Source organism: Stegodyphus dumicola, chromosome X2 (genome assembly GCF_044657685.1).
Source record: "Stegodyphus dumicola isolate Sdum_Otavi_A_Nest chromosome X2, ASM4465768v1".
Taxonomy (NCBI): domain Eukaryota; kingdom Metazoa; phylum Arthropoda; class Arachnida; order Araneae; family Eresidae; genus Stegodyphus; species Stegodyphus dumicola.
The window spans coordinates 19,473,621-19,493,939 of NC_140781.1; positions in this window are offsets into that span (position 1 = coordinate 19,473,621).

A 20,319-nucleotide genomic window follows, 5' to 3' on the forward strand; every position below is an offset into this window, starting at 1 on the left:
TTTCTACATATTTTAGGATATTAGATTGGAATTGTTTTTGCTCTTCCCGTTACTTGTGTTATCTTCCTTCTATATATCTGTTTGTCAGTAGTTTGTCAGTTTGCTATTTCTAACATATAAATCGCTGCGTTTAGGAGTTTCGCAATCTCGGTGAGAATGTCTTTCAAGAATAGTAACATGTTGCTGAAACAATAGTATTTTGAAGCTCTCCAAAGCTTTGGTCAACTAGTCAGCATCAGAAGTAGAAAATAAGATATCGAATTTCCTAAACTAGCCTCGTATCAGCGTTTCAGACTACACAAAAGGTGACGCTAGTATATACGTATTTAATTTTATTTGTACTGAGAATATGATTTATCACTGAAATAGTTTATCACTGAAAACTTTTGTTGCTTGTAAACTGAGCAGTAAACTAACTAGGAATAACAATAAAAAGTGCTCTATTAACTGTTAACAAGCTTTCTGAGATAGATGTCTGTTGATTTTAATACTGTACTGATGTTATATTTTCTAAATTGAATGCACGGCTCTTGTATTGCTGAATCAGAGGCACCTAAAATATAAGATAATTAAATATTTTATGCATTATGAAGAAATATTATGATGCATGCTGCATGAAGTAAACTTTGTTTAATTGACTTCTATTCAGAGTAGTTAAAAAATACCTGAAAATTATATCCTCTCCGTGCATAATTACAAATAATTTATTGCAAATTAGCTTCAGAAAATATTTTTTGTGATAAAGAAGGGAAATTATAGGGTAATGTAGTATATACGTGGGTATACGGCCAATGAAGTTTCTTAAAAGGCTAAAAAATATGAAATAGTGTTATGAAATACATGCTAAAAAGTGTCCATTTTAATTTATATGAAAGTCCCATCTCTATAGGATTATTTAAAGATTTGTGACAGATATTAAAATATCGAAAAACTATGAGAAACATCTCTAGTAAGATATATGACGCTTGGGAACATTTTAATCATATCTTAAGTATGTGATATACGTAAAATCGGATTTTTTCGAGTTCTTGTGATATTTTTATTTACTCCTCTTGAAAAGCAATTATCATAAGTTAGGAAGAACTCAAAGAGACATGTGACAGACAGCGATTCGTTTTCCCAACTCTCGCAAATATATTTATCTTGAGTTAATTGAAGTTTAAACATTGGCTGGTCCATAAATGGCAAACCTCTCTTTTAGCATGAAACAGCCTTTACAACAAAAGAAGAATTTCCGATGCCGCTCAACTGAGATACTGGTTAGTGAGTCTGACTGCCGTACCGAAGGCCTCGGGTTCGAATCGCAGAGAAGGCCTGGATGTTAGTAAATGTAAATGTATGTGTTATGCGGGGCACTCTAAATATGCGGAAAGCAGAAAATCCTCTCGAAAGGATGGTTGGCAGGAAAAGAAATGGGGAGAATCTCGGACCCGTCTCCCTTGGGGTGCTCTCCATCGAAACTGGGTGGCGGAACTGAGCAAAGTCGTACTGTCACCTGCATGGTGCCCAAGGCTCTTGCCAACGATAGGCGCAATTTTGACACCTTGCCACGATGAATTTCGAGAGCTGAATCTGATTTCAGATAAATGAGATTAGTCACAGCAGCAACACAACAACAGAATTTCGAGATTTCCCGTATGTAAGATATCTCAGCATATCATTTTGTAGCTTATTGCCTTGAATAATTTATTCATGTTCAGGTATTATCTTCCATACTTATCTCACCTCTAATGAAAAGGCAAATACAATTAAATAAATAGAAATGAAATAATTCTCTTTATAGCGGTCCCAATGACAGAAACATTGAATAGTTTATATCCATGCAAGTCGCCTTATTTGTTCAGAGAACATCGAATTCTGCAGAACTTCGTGTAGCCCATTTTCTGAGGTTTTAACCTACGTCTAAATGCTAGTATTTAACATTTGGCTGTTAGTAGGCAGTAAATAGTTATTGGAAGGAAAACTTGAAAATTAATTTCGGGCAATTTCTGCGATCTTTTATTTAAGGAAAAAGGATTATATTAAGTATTAAAGTATCATTACGAAGAATGCGTTCTGCTTACACTATTGTTTCCTCTATCATCACAAATCAAACGTCTGTAATCTTTACAGGTACATCCTTTGGTAATCGACATACGAAAACTTATGCTTATACAATTACTTTATGCAACATTGCAGGTCAAACATCTATAACATTTACAGGTGTAATCTCTGCAAAGCTACAAACAATGTCCTTGTTATGCGTACTCAAATTGCTCATGACCACCCAGCTCTCTTAACAACCTTACATAATTGTTTTTACAGTATGCGCCACTAAATAAGCTAGTTAAAAGCAAATAATGATCTTCCCCCATGAGATTCCGTCTAAGACCTTTTATTGGTCTTCCCTTTGCTTTGTCTGTAATTTTAACGATGATCCGCAGCTTACTAATGAAAGTTTGAGAAACCTAATGGTAATAATCTGTTGAATTTGATTAGCTGTCGACTTTATGATTGTCCACTGAGATCAAAGATCTAATAAATCTGATATAAAATACAGCTGAACTATCTGGGAAACAAGATCTTCCTCTATGGATGCACGGAATGCTGAAGATAAGCTATCAATTAAGATATCTGCTCAATAAAATTTTCTATCAGTACTATTCCACACGCCAGTCATTGAAAATATGCAGGAGGAATCAATTATTTAGTGCCTAGTTAAGCCTATGCTAGCTATGTTTTGCTTCTTCTGCCTTATCAATGAACTGTACTGAGAACTGCACTTAATACATGTTGAAAATATCATTAAATACCAGAAACAGAAAAGGGAAAAAAAGATTGAATTCGTTATTCAAACTGTAGTTAATTCTTATAATAAGAAAGTCCTTTCTGCCAATGTTCTGCTTTACTGAGGTTAAATGATGTTAAGTCTGAATCTTTTCGCTCATTTTCAATTTGTTTTTGTGTATCAAAAACAGAATTTTTTCAAATGGCGGGCGCTTGCCTATGCCGGCATTGACCAATCCTAAGGCCAGATGTGGTGGTGTCTTTATTATGGAGGCACCTACTAGATGGGCCACCTTTGCCTCCTATGAAGGGATAGACAATTTTCACATCCATGCCTTCTTCGGGATCGAACTCGGGCCCTTCCGTATTGCAGTCAGGCTCCCCTAACCACTATACCGTATAGGCGGCTCAAAAGCAGAATTTTAGCCAAGACATGTGATAAGAAGCAGTGGCATACCGTCAATGGGTTAGAAGGGCTAGGCTAGTCCTCTAACATTTTATGTAGTATTGCAAGCGTAGTATTTCAAGCACATCTTTACCTAACATTCAAAAGTATTAAAAAGGAAATCTACCTCTTTTGAAACCTCGCGCCATTTGAGTGCAGTGGTCCTCGCGGAAATGGGAAGAGCTTGGGTCCCGCCTGCTCTAGCCCTGGGCTCTGCTTTAGAGGAATGACTAACTGGCTTTCACCTGTTACGCTAACTGCTTTAGATATATTGTTGACTACTAGTAGGTCCTAAGAAATTTCAATTTTCTCGTGCTTCTTATAAGCGAAATTAATTGAAATTTTATTGTTGTACTTTAGTTCGTCTTCAGGAAAGCGTTCTTATGTTGCGTAAAATAATGCGAAGTAAAATACATCTATGCAGTAATTTTAAGTTTAAACTATCGAACAGAGGAATAAGGAAGCGATACGAAAAGCTAGTCCTACTAAAGCAATATTACGGAGCATGCTTAAGCAACCTCTGATGGCGTCCGTTTCATAAGAACACCCTCTTTAGCTGCCCGTGTCTTACCTCTATAGTCTCGATCGCTTATCTATCATTGCTGATCTATGTTTTTTTTCGGGGGGGGGGAGGGTGATAATTTCAAAAGATCCAAAAATAATGAATAAAGGTAAATTTATTCCATATGTTCTGATTTATGCAAGCATGAAACATCTGTCTTTCCAAAGTGGAATATAATATAATTTCAGAATGTTTAAAAATGTAACTAGGAAATAATCTTTTTGTTCACCTAGTGATCTTTTTGGGATACAATACTTTATTTTTTATGGTATTCATCAGATCAAAAAATATTTATTCATTATGGTAAGATCATTCTTGATTTCCTCTCTTTATTGGATTTTCACAAATTCATTACAGCATTTTATTGTCTTCATTAATCTTTCTATTTAAAATACAAAAATCCTGTCGTGACCTTAGACCTACCTCTTTAAGATAACTGTTTTTAAAAGTGAGCAGTATATCTGAAAACTTAACGAATTCTAATGCTGAATTCACATTATTAAGATGATGACCAAAGTTGTTCGTGCGTGATGATCTTAGAGAGGCTTATAATTTTTCTTCCTACCTAGCCCGCTGTGGTAAAAACCACGGTATGTCACTGAACAGAGCCGTATGTTTTATAATTGTTTCTAGTTTGTTTCGGAATATTATTTGTGGCATCCTTTTTCGTGCACTAAGCTTCTTATTTATGTCCATAAGCAGTTACCCTATACGATCTTTTGTAGCAAACAAAATGCAAAAAAAAGGCCTTAATGCGATTTACATAAAAAATGAGTGCACGCATTCATTTTTTACAAAGGTAGTGACGCAGCTTATGTTGCTGAGAAGCTGACGAAGTCTAGAAGATTCCTTTCGGGAGAAGGGAAGGCATTATGCTAAAATAAATGTTTCATGTAATTAAAAACCTATTCCTATGAGACTCTGTTTCTGATGAGTCTTAAATTTTATTTGTTTTCCAGTTTTCTTATAACTCCTAAACAATATAAATAAAAAGAGCATAACATCGCCTTTCTGTTCCCAAAATCATTTCAGAAAGAGTTTCAAATCAATACAACTAACGAGAAAATTAGTTGATAATTTAAGTATTTTTTTGTCATTGTGAAGGGGTTCATAATTTCTCGAGATAAATTATTTTGCCTTTTTAATTTTACTACAAAATACATTGCGTATGAACTGAATGAAAAATTTCGTGAAGGGATATTTTAAAAAATTTTCTCTGACTGCTCTTACGTTCTCACATACACCATCAAATTCTACAGAGTAATTTTCTAGCAAAACAAGGCTAACCCGATGGTTTTAACAAATCACTTTAAAATTACCACAAGCATTTCCGCTTTTCATTACGATTCACTTGGATTTTCGCACATTTCTCTCCATTTGTGGGTTCAAAACTAGTCTCTTTATGATAAAGAAATATTGCAGCTCGTCCCAAGACACTAAAGGCAGAAGCTGTTGCCGCTATTTAAAGGCCTGGAACACTACACGGCCAGATAAAGTAAGAGCTTGGGGCTCATTTATCCCCATAAACGTGACAACATCGGCATCTTGATCACATTTCTTCTCTTCAGTAGAACAGTCGCCTGTACGTATCTCCTTCGTACATGATCGCAAATGTAAGTTGTTATTTTTGTGGACTATCTTCGTTGGCTAAACTTTTTATTTCCCCTTATAGGCAGTTTCTGCTCAGTACATAAACACGATATTTTATGTCCTCAGGTTTCTAAACTAAGTTTCTTTTAAAGGCTATTTAGAACAAAAATTAATATAGGATTTGTTTCAGTGATTCCAATACTAAATGCAGTTTGTAGGTACTATTTTCAGCCTATTGAAATATGTGATACATTTGGGATATGTGCATTATTTATGAAATGGCAAAAACTATGTTTAATATTTTAAACCCCTGATTAGTTTAATTATATTTTATGCGCGCAATTGCTTTGAATTATTTTATATCTCCAGCACACCTCCAAAAGCTCACGTGAAAATTATAACCTCATTATACACAGCTAACATTTTAGAAATATTATATTAAGGCAATTTATCACTTATTCCTTAGTATCTACGTTCACATGAATCATGTGTTAATTATTTTACATCAGAATATAGTGTTTTTATAGTGTATATTTATATTGTATAGTTACCTTTCTTGTAGCACATCTTCAGCAAAAATCGAGATTAATACGTATGAGACTGTCTTGCAATTTCTTTTATTTCTAATAAAAGATCATTAATGTGAGACCATTCAAGATAACAAGGCATATAAAAAGGTAATTATGCTCGAAGTAAAACTCGTAAGGCTCGTAAAAATATGCCTATGGCTTTTCAATTTATTGTTTTTTATTCTAAGTGAGCTTTTAAAAAGTGGCATATTGGCCCAAATTTGAGAGTTACTAGTTTAAAATCTGACGTAAAAACAGCCAACATGTTTTTCTACATCCTAAATATTTCTATCACATTGCCTAATTAAATTATGTGAATCAATGTGATCGCATTTGTTACATTTCTTAAAATATTTTTAGGTACTTCCACTTTTGACATAAACATCCCTACTAGTCTCTTCTTTAATTTGAATTCGGAATTTTTTTTTTTGGTATTATAATAAATAGTTTTCTGAGAGGAGTGCCCTGAATAATCTCAAATATTTTCATTTCGTTTCATAATAAACCTAAATTCAGCAATTTGGGTATGTGTAACTGTAACTAGCATACGGCCTAATTTTACAGGTTTTATTAATCTCCTTTAAAATAATAATAACTAATTTCCTTTATTCTGATTCAGTGCTTTCACATAGTTATTACTTTCGATAAATGTACACTCATGTCCATAAATTAAGGATAATGCAAAATCAGGCAAAGGAAGAGTTAGAAGCAAAACAAATTTGACTTATTTGTAAAGCTTATTTATTAAACAAAAGGTAAAGAGCAAAAAAAGATGCTATATGTTTGATATTATTAAAAAAATTAGCGATTTTTTCTCCCTGAAGCAAATTACAAAAAAAAACCTATTTACAAAAAACCAATATTACATGGTTGGTATGATTGTTAATAAATTGTATGTCTCTCAGGCGATGCAATACAGTCCGTACAACGCCTAGGCATGCTGAGTATCAAATTATCGATCTGATCTTGGGGGATATTACACCACTCAAAAAGCAATGCTCTCCGAAGTTCCGGTAGACATGTAGGAGGAGGTTGACGGGCTGCAACTCGTCGGCCAAATATGTCCCACACGTGCTCTACTGGATTCAAGTCCGGTGAGAATGCTGGCCAGTCCATACGGGTGATATCCTCCGATTGAAGATATTCGCTTACGATGTTTGCAAGGTGAGGACGGGCGTTGTCATCCATAAACACAAATTGTGCGCCCATGGCGCCCCGAAACAAACGTACATGTTGTTCCAGAATGACATCCCGATAGATTTGGCTTGTCATGCTTCCAATTTGAACATGCAGGTCAGTTCTGGAACCCAGAATAATTCCACCCCAAACGAGCACTTCTGTACCACCGTAACGTTGTCGTTCAGTGATGTTTTCTTGGTGTTAACGGGTACCTGTAGCTCTCCATATGAAAGTCAGGCGAGACAGACTGCAAGCTAAACCTGGACTCGTCGGAAAACATCACATAAGCCCACTGTTGCGGTGTCCACAATGCATGCTCTCTACTCCAGGCTAACCGCAGGCGACAGTGAGTTGCAGTAAGTGGAACGCATCTGACAGGTCTGCGAGCATGTAGACCAATCTGCCCTAAGCGTCTGTACACGGTCTGCCTTGAAATTGTCGTACCAGTGGCTGAAGAGAGCTGACGAGACAGGTCTGAGGCTGTGCTCCGCCTGCTTCTTTTGACAGTAACTGCCAAATGCCGGTCCTCATTCGGCGTTGTAACTCTGGGGCGACATGTGCTGTAACGTCTACTCACATTACCATCATCTTGGAATCGTTGTCAAAGCCTGGAGATGACACTGTGGGCAATTCCAAGTTCGTCTGATACTTCCAGGTGGGTACGCCCACATTCCAGATGGCCGATAATTCTACAACGTAAAAAATCATCCAAATGCGTCCTTTGTGTCATGACTATTCGGTTATTGCACTGAAATGCTTATAAAGCGCCTGCGAACAATTTTACTTCTTTGCCTGTATTCCTTATATATCACTCTCTTACACTCTTACACTCTTACCATTGTGACGTACCATTGGTATCATCTGGTTACTTCCTGAAATTTGCATATGATTCTTGAAGATGTGTGTAGTGATTTTACAGGTGATATATTTATTTTAGAGTTCGATTTCCGCGTGACTCCGAATTATCCTTAATTTATGGACATGAGTGTATTTAATGCTGTTAATCAAATGCTTTTATGATGCTGTCTGTTTTTTTCCACTTTAGTGCATAATTACCATCCTATTCAAAAATCTTCATAATAAAATTTTTATTTTAAAAGAATGCCTTGTAATGTCATTTTACTATAAACTAGATCAATGTAAGACATCTATCTCATCCTAACTCGCAGCTTGATCATTGAAAATACACATTATGTTTCTATAACTCTATTTTAAAAGTATTATTGCCACCTCGGCAATCCCATATTAAATGAAGATATTTAAAGTCACCAGCAATTGTGAATGTTTGTGGCAAATTAATAACAAACATGTCCCAAATTATAAATTAAATTACGGAAAAATTACGGAATAGATAAATTACGGAAAAGGGGAACCCATCAGCGGCCCAAGCGGTAAATTCGCTGAGCACTGGTAGTTTGGTTCGAGGTTCGAACTCCGAGAACGGGCAGGCTGTATGGGTGCTTTCGTGGGTTTTCCCATGTATAACGAGTAAACGAATCAGTTTCCCTTAGAAAGTGCTCCACGAAGGCATCCCTCCTCCTAGCCCCAGGTAGCCCTCGAGTGCTTTGCCGTAATCATATAAACCAACCTGCGGAAGAGAAAAAAGTAGCACTAAAAGGTGCCGATAGAAATGATTTTGGTGTTGTCGGAACCGAAACGGGTCAACAATTACAATGAGTACGCGGAAAGTGGATTACTCAAAATTTCATTCGTGTTTCAAAGTAATAAAAATGCACATAGAGAAATCAATGACATACAGTACGAAACTCACAGAAAATAATATTTTATTAATCAGCTAACAGTCTTATCGCCCATGTGAAACATTTTCGATATGCTGACCTTCCTTGTGTACGTGATACTGCATCTGGCGTACAACATTCTCTACTGCTGCGCTTAAACTGTCAGTTTGGATGTTTGTTGCAGCCCGTCTTACGTTCCCTTTCAAGAAACTCAGGTTTGTAACGCCACCAGTATATAGAACGGATTTAATGTACTCCCACAGCCAAAAATGACATGGAGATCGAGAGGAACGATGCGACTATTCTGTTGGAAAATATTGGCTGAAAACTCTCTCATAACCTAAATGCTTGAGTAAAAGGTTTTGTACTGAACAAAGAATATGCGGCCGTGCCCCATCTTGCATAAAAATGATCGAGTTCAATTCAACGGCAAAAGTCTGCAGCATTTTCGGATATTTCCCACCAGTAATGTGCAGGTTACAGGACGTATAGGAGTGATATTCTGAAAAAAAAAAGCATGGTCCTATCATGAAATTGACCATGAATTAGCATTATATACTTACTGGAGAATGCAGTGGTACTTAGTGGATCATTGTGGATCACCGTGGGCCATTCAGATACCTAAATTTGGCAGTTGCGCGTATTGATGGAATCATTCAGATAAAAATGAGCCTCATCTCCCCAGGTGTATATGAGCCAGTTTACCTTAGAAAGTCTTCCATGAAGGCTTCCATCTCCTTAGGACAGATAGCCTTAATCTGCTTTGCTGTAATCTCAATAAAGCAACCAACCCCATGTGTAACGTGTATCATATATAACGAGTCAGCGTACCTTAGAAAGTCCTCCATGAAGGCATCCGTCCCCTTAGGCAGATAGCCCTCGAGGCTTTGCCGTAATCATATAAATCTATCATCTCTTTTTATGTAATTAGAATTTTGATTAACACTGTTAATTATTTGTAATTTCAATTGTATCCTTTTTATTACTCATCCCGTTTATTATCGCTTTGAATTTAAAATGTTTCATCTCTTTACTTTGCTGTTGCTTTGTTATTTTATTTTGTTAAAATTTTTATTTTATTTCGTGTAAAGATTAGCCTTTTTATCTAACCAAGAATGAACTCTGATTCTGTGTATTTCTGTAATTTCATTCTATTTCCTATTTTTTCATTCGTCGCGTAATTTATTTTTGTGATCTAATTTATTTTGCTGAAATCACGTCTGTATCTGTATGACTATTTATCTGTAAAATGGAAGACAAATATTTTATTTGATTAAATTCTGATTTTGAAATGAGAAATTGCATTCATTTCTGACTCACGCGAATTGACAAAAATTTTATGAATAGTTTTTTTCTTTCATTCCTGTTTTTAGGGTTGCGGTCTAATGCTTTGCCAGAATGCTCGTCATCTGATTTTTCGAATCGTAGACATTTCATCCGACAGGATGCAGACGTCGAAAGAAAAGAAACTGGAGACTGCTGCAATTAAATATATTTTTAATGGATACTTGTTTTAGCATCCAAGGATCCAAGACTTTATTTAAATTTAAATTAAGGACAACTTGCTAAGTAATACATGCATATTTTGGCTTGTATAATTGTAAGAATTTTGGATAGATGAAAGATGTGTAGGTGTAGTTATTTTTTACTAACCATCTGCATTCAATATTGAGGACATCTTGTATAATTATAAGAGCTTTAGGCAAGATGAAAGATGTGTAGTTATTTTGTTACCAGCCACCTGCATTCAATATTGAGGGCATATACCTGCGGTCTGATGCTTGATTTGTAAAGATGGATCACTAAATTAAAAAAAATTCGTTTGGAAATAGCAACAATCTAATCAAATTTGGTATTTTCATATATCTTATAAGGTATTTGTCCCGCCTTCCTAGTGCACTTTCGTGGTGTAGTGGTTCTGCACGCTAGGCCGGTATTCCAGAGGTCCGCGATTCGATTCCTAGCGAAGGCGTTGCTAAGTTTTCGTCTCTCTTGCTTCCAATTAAAACCCTAATGTCTCTATAGTGGCGCCCGAACGAAAAGGGTGTTGGATGATGATTCTCCTTACCTAAGATTTGGCGATTGGGTTCTCTAAAAAAAACCTATTCGTCCTTTAAAAGGGGGAGTACTATATAAGGTATTTCTCCCGCCTTCCTAGCGTGCTTTCGTGGTGTAGTGGTTCTACACGCTGGCCCGGTATTCCAGAGGTCCGTGGTTCGATTCCCGGCGAAGGCGTTTGCTCATTTTTCATCTTGCCCGCTTCCAAAAATACCTAATGTCTCTACAATCTTATTCGACGCAGGATTCAATCACATGCATTAAACAAGTCTACCCATTTTATAGATGAAGCTGAATAATAACATTGAACTGATTCTTGCTGTTCAAGTTTCATAAAACGTACTCAGAATATTATATACTATTCATGCTACTCATTTTTAAGTAGATTTGCTTTTCCATAATGCAAAAATAAAGATATCTTACGTTATATTATACAAATTAGCAGCTAATCAAAGGCACTGTCGGAAGTTGCTTTGTTCACATGAGAAAGGAAATTTACAAAGTTTTCTGTTGTCATAGATACGGTAAATCCTTGCCAAACGCGGGGCTTACGTCATTAATACATAGCCGCGTACCGCAAAATTACGTAAATTAACTTTCTACGGAAACATTATTTTAGGTATAATTCAGATAGTTAAGGTGTGTTTGATTTAAACAAACCTAAACATTGTTACAAATACAAGAAAAAACGAAACAAATGTTAATTGAATGGAATTTTATTACTGCTTAATAATTATGTGAAACAATTACTTTTTTAAAATGCTGGTGATTTTTTTGCTAAGGACAATGACTGACGCAACACTTAATTTAAAAGTTTCGAGATAGAAAGTGGAGTTTTCAATGCTTCTCAAATAGTTTCTTCTTCTGTTTTTATTTGTTTCATGCAAAATCAAACAGTTCCTGTGTTTTTTTTAACAATTTGTTTAACTTCTTGCGAGTTAAAGAAGTTTTATCTTCTTCTTCATTATCACTGCTTTCACTATGGGCTGGTGTTATAAGATCGTCTAATTCTTCATTCGTTATTTCTTGTTTAGTTCATTGAGTTTTTCTTTTTTCGTATCTGAAAATCCTTCGCCGGCAATTGCTTTTGCAATTTGTACGATTTCTTTGGCTTCGTTTTCAATCAATTGAAATCCTTTTAAATTATTGATAACTTCTGAACAGAGTTGATGCTAGCAAGCATTCAGTATTGGTGAATGAACGCTGAACCATGTATGACTGAAATTATAGCATTGGGCAAATTAAGCGGATGAAATAAAGATGAAGCGTTTGTGCGAAACCGGACAGATAATGTTTTATTTGATTATGTCTCGTTTGTGTTGATCATGTTACGTTGCGTTTCAGAAATCTGCATTCGGTAAGGGTTTACTATACTGTACATGGACAGACAATCGCTATTTTCACATTGTGCGATGTACATTTTACATAATCCTCCTTTCAATGTATTCAAAATTTCATACAGTTGACCACTGAAACACAGAGAAGCTGTACCAACTCATAATCCCTCTGCTTTTTTTATAGCTGCATTAATATTGCCTTGAAGGACTCAAAACATAGTAAATTATATACGTATATTATTAACATTAGTCATCGAAATGGTAAAGTTTCTGTAATATATTTTTGCAGATTTTATTGTAGTAAAAACAAATTGGGCAATTAAATACATTTTATGCATTCATACACGCTTGCTTTATCATCCATTTCTCGGCATTTTTAGCATATGATGTTCTTGGTGTTATGAAAATTGTCGCGTATTTTCAGAAAGTACTTCAGTATCTATCGTCTAAGAGAAAGAAGTGTGTATTACATGATCTGTGAAATAGAAACTATGTTGTTTAAGGGTGAAATAATGTCTATTACAGCAAAGCCCTGTTTCATACGACTTTCTTACGACTACAGATAGTAAACTCCATAAAAAAAAAGCATGGCTTATATAATTTACCATCTGCTTGTGCTGGCATTTTATTGTACCACATGCCGATTATATATTTCGATCATAAAAACTCATGATTTAATATGATGAGTTTACCTGATTAGTAGTCCAAGTGTTACATGTGTACGCCCTCCTTTTGAACGCCCAAATTTATGGACCTACCGGTCTTTCGAACATTCTTCTCAGTCTTTCGGATGTGATCCATATCGGGATTACCCAAAAAATTGTGCTTGGACAATGGCATCGTGTACCATCTTGCCGCTTAAAAATAATTTTAATTTCATTCCGTTTAATTACTTTTAAGTACAGTCTGCAGAGATTGCATATGGTTGTAGAAATTATCCGGACACTATGTACATTACAATTATTGATATCCGCAGTTTGCCAACGAATCAATGAACACACACCGATTATTTACTTTTGAAAATTAGATCTAATGCTAGGTAAAAATGTATGTTATTGTTTTCAAATATCTAGTAATACTTTCTTTACTATTTATTTCCATTATATAGTTCAGAGTAATATTTATAATGAATAAGTATATAAATTATGTCATATGTGATGATTATTATCAAAATTTCCGCTTAATTTAGTTTTCCAGATTTGATTTCACTGTATGCGTATTTTCTTTAAACTTTTCCTTTTCTCTCCCTTAAAAATACCAATTTATTTTTACATTTTTATTATACAGCTATGTTTAATGCTTTTTTATGCTTCGGGTTTTAAAATTTTTGATCTTAGAATTTTTTTTAACCTACAGTTTTTTCACTTCTCTTCCAGATGTAAATTTACTTTTGGAAATATTCCCATTCTTTATTGATATTTATTTAATTTTTAATTCCTTCCCACATAATGCTTTGTCAGTATAAAGTTTTCTAGAACTATTTCCCCTCTTGAAAGTTGTTCCGTATTCTTTAGGCGTAGGTTCGAATTCCTATATGTTTCTTTTCCCTCTCCCCAATTTCATAAATGGTTTTATCGTTGGTGTATTTGAGAAACTAAAATGAACTAAAAATTCATTAAATAAAGTAGTTTAATTGAATAAAATATATTAAAGTAATTTTCTGTAAAATATAATATACTTAAATTATCCTTAAATGTTTTTCCACGAAATATAATATCTTTAAATAATCCTTGAATACTTTTTTACAAAATATATAATATCTTTAAATAATCCTGAAATTATACTTATGAAAGAAACATCTTTTTTCCATGATAGACATCCATTACAAAGCTAAATTTCTTACGAATTATACCGATTCAGACGTGGTTGTCTCCAATAAATAGAACTATTTAAATAAAATAAAATGAAATATATTCTGAATATTTTAGAAAACTCTAGCCACTTTTAGAAAATATATTTTTTAAGCATTCTAAAGGTGAGTTTTCTAGTTTTAAAAAGCCATTTTTATTACTTTCCCATTTGCCGATGATTATTTATTATTTTCATCCTCCCTCTTTCTTTTCGTGTTTAGTTCGATTTTGGCGTTATGATAAATGCTTTTCTAACAATGCATTTAAACCGTTTCAGGGAAAATTTTATATAGCAAAACCTTTTCTTCTTTTACTCCAAATGCCGTTAGATTTATTTCACACTTAAGGTTTTATTACTTTTAAAATAAATTCTTTAAAAAGGCCTCTAAAAGCTCCTTTTCTGCTGATTCCCCATTCTTCAGCTTCTTTTAAAGTATTCTTTAGACTTCCTCGCCTACCTGAAGCGTATTCGTACAATCTGTTATAAGTTTTGGCGGAATTCAAATAAGTATTAAGACATACTGTCAGATGATGTAAGTAAAATAAAAAAAAAAGTTTTATTTATTTTCTCACCATAACTTAAAGTATTTACCTAATGCTTTTACCTTCTCTTTAAATTCTCTTTAAAGCAGAATTTTATCGATGTTACTGGTTTTTGAAGAAAATGAAGCTTTGCTTTCAGAACGAAATATATCGTTGGGTTTAACGATTAAAGTTTTTCGTCTTTCTGACATTTCTAACTTTTATTCATAAACAGCTGTTAAGGAATTTTCTTTCACATTTAAATTATGCGAATGATAACTAAGGTAGCAGATCTGCTTTTAATTTTATATTTCTTTAAGAGGCTTTACCTCTTTAGACATTTTATCAGGTTCAAAGTTCCGTCTTACTTTCTTTGGGAACATGCACAGACCTGACTCGGAACAGGGAGCTTACTAAAGCTATGTTCAATAACTGTGGGAAGTAGACAAGATACACAGGAAGGGTATACAAAACCCTTTATTTTTCTCACTTTACAATAATTTCCGTACTTCGGAATGCAGAGACCAACTACTTGTGGTCTAAACGTAAGAATAAAAATATAACTAAACTCTAACTTAACTTTGGAATAATAAACGTGGAAGATTGGCCTTATATTAACAGGAAGCCGTATGTAGTACAGAGAACTGTTAACACTACAATACGTTTAAAAATTATCACGAGGATTAAACCTCTGGCCTGGAAGGCAACCAGCAACCGAGTAAAACTTCTAAGGCAAGCGGCCTGCTTCGACTAACTCCTTCCTCTCTCTCGCTTGGCAAAAAGCCACAACTTAAGTACTTGGCGTTCGCCAGACAAATTTTGCATAAATAAGTTAACGCTTTTAATTCTGGCCGGAAGTAGAAAATAAGAAGTGATAGTAAAGATTTAAAATAAAATAAACGTTAGTAAAACTTAAGATCCTTACAATTTTACTTTAAGAATGATAGGTTTTTTTTTTTTTTGAAATTATTTTAGAATATGATACATATTTCTTTATTTTTGGAACAAGGCGTAAATAACAGCTGACTTTTAAACTTGTTCAAGAAATAGCATCTCAAGTTTGAACTACTGAGATGAGTAGGAAAAGTTTATTGAATTCAAAAGCTTCTATGAGATTTAATTTTTCAGTTGAAGAAGGTAGGTGAAATGCATGATTGAGGGAACGATAAATAGCGACTGAAGATTTTGTGGATTTATCAATAATTTAAATTTTACATTACACTTAATAAAACTTCAATACTTATTTCATAAAATTTGAATCAGGGTATACTGTCAATATTGCAAATGCATACAATAAATCCTTAAAAATGTTTGATTCAGTAAACTCGTCACTGGTAGGACATCTAATCTGTTTTGATACTTATTTTTTAAGTACAGCAAGGCTGAGAACACAGTTTCACACGTATAAGTGGTGACAAAAGGCATTAAAATTGTATCGCTTTTTCGCTTACGCTTGGATATTTCTTTTGACAGCGAAACCAAAAATTAATTAGTGGTACAGTTTCAAACACTTTTTTAACGTCGGTGTCGCATGAAATTTCAATAAAATTATCAACTTCTTGTTCGCTAAGATTAAACATTCCTTTCTTTTCAATATCGACACAAAAAGGATCTTTAATCCACATATTATTTGAAGGAATATCCGGAAAATAGTCTTTAAAACTATTTATTGGCTCTGAAAGATGTTCTTGAATTGAAACTGATAGTGCTTCACGATGTAAATCTTTTTCATCGTAGTTTGAATGGGTTTCAATAAATTTATGTAATGTTTCAAAAGATTTAAAGTTTCCTTTTGAAAGTCGTTGTTTCCACAGAGTCATTTTTTTAATTATTGAAGCGAATTTTTCCGATACTTTGAAAATATTTAAACCAAAGCCTGGCAAATTTAAATTAAATTCATTGAATGTAGCAAATATGTCGCACAAATAAGGTACTTTTATTAACCACTCGAAATTGTGGAATCTATCCTAATGGAAAAATAGTATCATTTTTAGATGGTGGGTGCTCATTCAGAAATACCAAGGCTTCGTATTTTAGCTCAAACAGACGTTTTAAAACGTTTCCTTTTGAAAGCCATCTTGAGTTGCAGTACAAAAGGAGGTGTTTATGATCACTCCCCATTTCCTTGCATAATTCGATAAAAAGGTCTGCTATTTAATGGACGAGACTTTATGCAGTTTACAAACTTGACACATTCTTCCAAAGTCATGTTTAAATTTACAGGAATTCTTTTTATCGCCAACGCTTGTTTATGAATACTACACGAACACGAACACCAGAGACCGAACCTTCGACCTGGATATTCCTTACAAAGTTTGATGAAACGGGCTCTGGAAGGGACTCATCAGAGGCGGCGCAGACCCCACAGTCCCTGCCCGGCTTTATACATAGCCTCGGCGAGGTAAAAATGCTAAATACGAAGAAGATACACTATGTCACCTTTGCCTCGGGGCACCACTCCCTCAGCATCAGTTAATTCATGATCGGTGCCTTGCCTTACTCTGTCAGTCCCCGTCACTGGGACTATGAGGGCCAAACCCCCATCGAAAAGCCCCGCTTATATCTACATATCAGCTCCACAACAGCCGGGGGAACGGACACGACAGTACCAGTACGGTCCCTGCCAAGCCCGAACCTACCTGAGTACAATACTCGGGTTCTAGTCCTGTGAAGAGTGTATGTATACCCCAGTGGTTGAGACTGCCTAGGTACAGATCCTAACCAGTGCTTCCCAGGACGTCTCCTGAGTCAACCCCCTGGGGGGTATGAATACTACAGTGCACCCATACACAACTAAATGCTAATTTTTGAATTTATTTAAACAAACCTTTATGACAGCCTGACATTGCATGTGCTCCGTCGCTACTTAGCCCAACACACTTTATCCAATCAATATCGTGACTAGTGACAAATCATTGGTAGCCTTAAAAATTTCATCTGAGGTCGTTCTTGTCGGTAGCCTTTTACAAAACAAACAAATTTTCTTGTATGGTGTCTTCGTCAATATATTTGATAAAACACATTAGATTTGCATTATCCTCGATAGCTGTGCCTTCATCTATTTGCAAGGAAAAAACTTGCTCTTTTTTACTTGAGGAACTAGGTCTTCTAAATGTTTCACGCACTCATCAATTCTCCGTTTAACTGTATTATTTGATAATGGTATCGCCGAAAATAAACATTTTCCCTTTATTCTGCATAAATTATTTGCGACAATTTTCAAAGCGGGAAGTATTAATTTTTCTCCAGCACTATGAGGATACCCAGTTTCAGCTATTAATTTAGAAATTTCAAAAGATGGCCAAAGTGAGGATTTTATTTGACTGGTGAGGTAAGACTGTATTTTTCATTTTTTTGAGCAGCAATCAATTCATTTTTCTTATCAGTAAAAAAGTTAATTGGCTTATCAGAATACTTAGAATGGAGTGTGTTTAAATGCCGTTTCAACTTTGACGGTTTCATACTTTCATTTGAAAGTTATTCATTGCAAATAACACATAGCGGAAAATTATTTTGACTGCCGATGAACCCAAAGCGTAAATATTCGTCACAATAGTTGCGAGTCCAAGTAGCTTTACGCTTATTATTTTTGCGTTGTATATCTGCTTTAGGTGCTTCAGACACAGTTTCTTCACGATCATGATGTTCAGCTTTTCTCGTGCTTGGTTGATCATTATCATTTAAATCTGTGCTTTTTTTGATTAACCATTTATCCATTTTAAAAAAGGTTGAAAGCTTTAATAAAAAAATTGTTTATTAATGATTTATAAGAAAAAGTATTTTTATTACTTACCAATATGAAGTTGCTATTAATAATAGGTAATAATAACTGTTATCAAATAAAATAGGTAACAAAAATTCAAACTTAACCTTGTTTTGATACACGTAAATTTATGGCGCATGTACCGGAGAAGGCACTGGATGACGAATCGAAATCAGCCAATCAGAGCATCCGAATTTAAAAGGTCCGGTTGGAAACGGTGGTAAAGGTTTCCACCTGAAGTACTTAAAAAAGTTTCGAAAAATATTAAATTTACAGCAAAATGTTATAGATTTTTTGTGTTTTTACAATTTTTGCCACGACCCAGCTGAAGTTTTCTGCGACCCGGTGCCGGGTCGCGACCCACACTTGGGGAAACGCTGCTATAACTGTTGGTAATGATTGGTTTTTACAACATGATGAAGAATCTTTCTTCCACGGATTTAAGTGCACTGCTGAAACTCTGGAAAAACCTTTTTGTCGTAGACTTTTCCAGAAAAGTTATTTAGAAGTTCGGCTCTACAGTAAACACTTTTAAAGTTCAAATGTAGGCATAGATTTTGAAATAGAATGTCATTAAAGTCTGTGTATCAAAAAATTCTAACTGTATAGGAATTCGGCCAGGAAGTAGAAGTTACTGTAATACTAACCAATGTTACACACTTGTTCATACAACGCAAAGCTGAAGAGCAGGGTGAACACAGATATTAAGGAAATTAAAGGTAAATTATAAAATGTTACTTAAATTTCTGAATGTGAAAGGTTATTCTTGTACTTATACACTGGGGGATTCAAAGTATATTTCTGTTAAAGTATCTTTCGTTCCAGGAATTTAGGAGCTGTGGGTCAAAGAATAATTCTTGAGTGAAATTTGTATTCGAAGAGGTGCTACAAAGTAAATTAGCTTTAGAAATAACGTTAGGTAACTTAAGAAGTTTTTGTAAAAGGTTAGCTGAAGTGCTTAAGTTTACAATTAAATGTTCTATAATAAAGGCTGTTAAGACCTTTGTTTTCGAATAGTATTAAATTCCGGTGGGAGCAACTATAAGGTATCTTGTGTTACTTAACCAATAAGTATGATTTGGAGATGTACTATTACTTCTCCTTTCCATTAGCCCTCATGAGACTGAAAATAATTTAACAGTTTCTAAGGCGGGGTTTTTGAATATTTTAGATATAGAGCTTTTGGCAGCTACACTCCTAACCATACTTTCTATTCGCCAACTCTACCAGTTAATGTATTAGCCATTTGCTAGCTGAAGTTAAATCACCCCTTTAAAGTTTGAATTAGCTTAATTAGGCCAAATTTCTATAGTCTTCATCTACGATACTTTCTTAAATTCGAACCAGTAATCGAACCAGAATTACCCAGTTATTAATCAGATGTGCTGATGATTACACTTCAAGAACACAAGTGTAAGATCTTTCCTCCCCCCCCTTGGCGTAAAGACCGGTGGTGTATTTTGGTGTATTTAATTATGGCAAAGCACACTAGGGCTATCTGCCTAAGGGGAGAGATGTCTTCGTGGAGGACTTTCTAAGGGAAACTGGCTCGTATACACGTTACACATGGGGAAAACCACGAAAACACCCATGCAGCCAGCCCGTTCGCGGGATTCGAACCTCGGACCGAACTACCAGTGTTCAGCGAGTTTACCGCTCGGCCGCTGGTGGGCCTGGCGTAAAGACCGAGTTGAGAGAGAAGACAGCCCTTAATTTTCCATTTTAGATGAGTCATTTTAATTTGGTTGCCACTGTAAAACTAATGGTAATTTTAGAGCGGAAGGTCAAAATTCAACTGTATCCTCGCTTGAATCGCGGCCAGATCTTTAAATTATAGAAATACATTTGCAAGTTATTTTATTGTTCATTTCTACTTTTTTTTTATTTTTTTGAGCAATTTATTTTGTCAAAGCTTCCAGCCGTCCGGGTGCCCTGTCCT